Source organism: Somniosus microcephalus, chromosome 22, assembly GCF_052327205.1.
Source record: "Somniosus microcephalus isolate GS21.2 chromosome 22, FLI_Smic_1.0, whole genome shotgun sequence".
In the NCBI taxonomy this organism is placed as follows: Eukaryota; Metazoa; Chordata; class Chondrichthyes; order Squaliformes; family Somniosidae; genus Somniosus; species Somniosus microcephalus.
Window position 1 is genome coordinate 19,528,915 of NC_141008.1, and position 4,118 is coordinate 19,533,032.

General features: G+C 52.7%; 1 pseudogene; it reads left to right on the forward strand.

Moving 5' to 3' along the window:
• Positions 1 to 216: 216 nt before the first annotated feature.
• LOC147102079 (microtubule-associated protein RP/EB family member 1 pseudogene) lies at positions 217 to 2,653 on the forward strand (annotated as a pseudogene).
• The last annotated feature ends 1,465 nt before the right edge of the window (positions 2,654 to 4,118 follow it).

The window sequence follows — 4,118 nt, forward strand, 5'->3', positions numbered from 1 at the left end:
AAGGTCCCAGAAGGGCCTCCAGAGTCCTGGCCAGATGAATAAGGTTCTCAGTCACAGCTAATGCACCTACGAAGTGCCTTTGGAATCTGAAACATGGAACATTGCCAGTCAGTTGTGACACCTCCAGTGTTTGGAATGTTATCATTTGAAATCTTGGTGTCAGTTGATCCAGCTGTTACTAGTGATCTGACAGCAGCATTGACACAGTTAAAGGCTCCATGGACCAATGGCATAGAGTTCCCTCTTGACATTTCTGTGGTCTAATGGTCAGCTCCATTCACTGGGGTTGAGCACATTACCTGCTGAACTGTGCTTCCCTAAAAGACCTCGGGGTAGATCGCCGTTAACACCGCCTGGGCGGAGTACAGAGAGGAAAATTGGGTGGGGAGGATGTCCCGTCTGCTACAGAACCCTTCAATGGAAGGACACTCAGGCGGATTCAATAAGGGCCGTGCAATCATCCGGATCAGATTTCCAAATTTTCACTCCATCTAGGCGATGCTTAATGCCCAGGAGATTTAGACAAAAATCTACCCCCTCCTTCTGGGGACTCTTTTATTTGGCAGCCTCAGCTCTTGGCACCAGGGACGGCAATGCTTCGAGAGCTACATGCTAGTGGCCATGGCACATCTGCAGCCTGCTTGGGCTGGAGCGGGTACCATGCTCGCGGGCGCGGAACTCGTTCCGAGACATTTCAGCTTTAGAGAAATTGAAATTCCTGAGTCCACGTCAAGGGATGAGGATTAAGCAGAAGAGGCAATGAAACGGCAGCTGCCGGACGGGGGAAAAGTCATGCCTCGTCGAACTGTTCTGAGGCTGCTGCTGAAGTTCCGCCGCCGGGTATTGGAGAGCGGAGGGATGCAATTGTCGCAATAGCTGGGAACCAGTCCATCGAAGGTGGCAGCCCAAGCCTGATCACTATGTGGAAGGAGGTGTCACCGTGGCTGCGAGACATCCCTATCCCTTATAGTGTTGGAGGAGCTTTAATGACCTCAGCAAAGGTAAGTGGTCGCTTAGATAAGGTGCCCACGAGTGCAGCACTGGAAGACTATTTGACCACAACGTCACAGATGAGTCCAACAATCACACGTTACAGCAAAGGTTAACTAGTGATTAGAAGTGGAAACCTGTCCTGGGCCCAAGGGCTTTGAGGCCATCTCTAGCACTTCTCTTGCCTTCTCAGCTGAGCTCAGATAACACAACACAGACTGACAATCCTACTTGGGACCTCCCCCAAAACCATGACAATCAGCCCGGCTTTGATTTCATCTTGAGGACGCCCCTTAAAACCTACCTCTTTGACCAAGGATTTGGTTCCTGTCCTAATATCTCCTTATGCGGCTCCTCAGTGTCAAATTTTGTTTGATAATCACTCCTGTGAAGCACCTTGGGATGATTTACCATATCAAAGGCGCTATATAAATACAAGTTGTTGTTGTCATTGAATGAAATGAATGAAGTTAGTTTTTTTTTTAAATTACCCATTTCTAACCAGCATTGCTGGACAGTGCTCAGTAACATTTAACTATCCTTATTATGACATAATGATTAGGTCACTGTGAGAAGTGAGTTGCAGCTCAACTTGCAGAGAAAACAACAAGCCAGCAAAGGGGAAACAATAAAACCTGAGGGCAGGCAAACAGCTGTGTGAAAACCCGAAACAACCGAATGGCAGTCAACGTTTACTTTACATCTTCGACCAGCGACAACCTGAGTCGACACGATATGTTGGCCTGGGTCAACGGCTCTCTTCAGTTAAACTACACCAAGATCGAGCAGCTGTGTTCAGGTGCGGCCTACTGCCAGTTCATGGACATGCTCTTCCCCAGCTCCATCGCCCTGAAGAAAGTGAAGTTTCCGGCCAAGCTGGAGCACGAGTACATCCAGAACTTCAAGTTGCTGCAGGCGGCCTTCAAGAAGATGGACGTGGATAAAATCATCGCGGTGGACAAGCTGATGAAAGGAAAGTTCCAGGACAATTTCGAGTTCCTGCAGTGGTTCAGGAAGTTCTACGACGCCAACTATGACGGCAAGGCCTACGACCCGGTGACTGCCCGCCAGGGGCAAGAGGCCGGCCCGCCAGCCAGCCCTCACCAGGTCTTCAACAAGCCTAAGAAGACGCTCAGCACGCTGATTGCGGCCAGCGGCCCGAGCAGCGCCGCCCTGGACAAGAAGGCCCTCAGGTCGTCCTCGTCTAGTACCTACCTGCTGCGCTCCAAGGCAGCGGCGAAAGGCGGCAGCGGCGCGGCGGCTGCGCCAAGTGCAGCCCGTAAAACTGCACCGGAAAGGACCAGCATGGCGGGAAACGGCGACGCGCATGTGGCCGAGCTCGCCGAGCAGGTGAAAACCTTAAAGACCGACCTGGTGGAGCTGGAAAAAGAGAGGGACTTTTACTTTGGAAAGCTGAGAAACATTGAGGTGATTTGTCAGGAGAACCAGCAGGAGGACAATGTGGCGATTCAGCAGGTGGAGAAGGTGCTCTACTCGATCGATGATGGATTCACTCTACGGGAGGCTGTCAACGAGCAGCCAGAACCAGAGGAATATTAAAAAGGGCAAGCCCACTGGCCTCCATACTTATTTGCAAATCAACGGCTAGAGGGGGCAAGCCCCCTCATTTTCTGCTAAGTTAATAAAAAAAAAGTTTTGTGTGCCAAGTTGCTCGTGTTAGTTAAATTAAAGTGTACCTCCTTCCTCAATAGGTCAACCTTTTCACCTGCCGTCATTTCAGCTCCTGTTTAGCAAAGGTGAACATTTTTGCGTATTCATTCTTGGGATGTGGGCGTCACTGGCAAGGCCGGCAGTTATTGCCCGTTCGTGGCTGCCCTTGAGAAGCTGGTGGTGAGCCGCAGCCCGTGTGGTGAAGGTGCCCATGCAGTGCGGTGAGGGAGGGAGTTCCTGGATTTTGACCCAGTGATGATGAAGGAACGGCGATACGTGTCCAAGTCATCTGGGTCAGTTTGGGGGTCAAGTTTAACCGAACTCACCAGTCGGAAAACTGACGGAATTGAGTGCAGCGCTGGTTTTACAGCCCACCTGGCTTTACTCTGCATTGAAATCAATGGGTAGCAATACTGGGGGGCGTGGAGTAAATCCAGCTTTCCACCCGATCCCGTCGGTTCCCCGATTAGCGAGTTAGCTTAAAATAGCTCCCTTAATTTCCGGGCAGTACCCTTATACACGGGAGCTCCCTCCTTTCCCTAACAGAGTGACGCGACAGCATCTCCGTGCATTCTGTGTGTTGCTAGCGCTAAAAACAATCCTTGGAGCGATGTGAAGAGCCCCCCCCCCCCGCCCACCCCCGGGACTTTCTCCCGCACCGCCGCTGCAGTTTTGACGCAAAGCTCAGCGGAAAACCTCACTTACACATGTAAACCCATGGGGGGGGGGATTTTAACCCCCTTTGGCCCCGGGGAAAAATGGAGCAGGAGCGGAGTTAACATCGAGGCGTTGAAACCGTCGCCGCTCCCGCTCCGCTGCCATATTTCCCGGGGCCTTCCGCCGGGTGGCCAAAGTCCCTGCCTGAGCCTCGTGAATCGGGGTCCTTCCTGTGACCTACATTGACGTACTGTGACGCCCAAGACCGCACAAAGTGGAGGTGCCGAACACCTCGAGTCTCTTCGCGGGGAGCAAGCGGAAGCCAAGCGCAGGCAGCGCAAGGAGCGCACGTCAACCCAAGCACCCCACCCACCCGCCCCTTCAACCATCGTCTGCCCCACCTGTGACAGAGACTGTAGGTCCCGCATTGGGCTCATCAGTCACCTGAGAACTCATTTTTAATGTGGAAGCAAATCATCCTCGGTTCCAAGGGACTGCCTAAGAAGAAGACATTGAAGCCCAGTGCAATTTTAACTCCCGCCACCGGGTGCACTGTCGGTCCGCTCAGTCAATCTGGCAGGCAAGAGGAAGAGGCACAAAAAGGTGAGCACTAAAATGATGTTTGTGGGGCCAGGAGGTGCTGGAGCGCTCCTCCGGGATCCACAAGACTAACATGGACTGCTGCTGCCCCAGTTTCCCTCCTTCCCTGCGATCAAAGACCTCCTTCCCCCCCCCCGGTCTCCCCCAGACCGACCTTTCTGCCAACAGGGTCGGCCATCAGGCTGCCCGATATTGAGCCG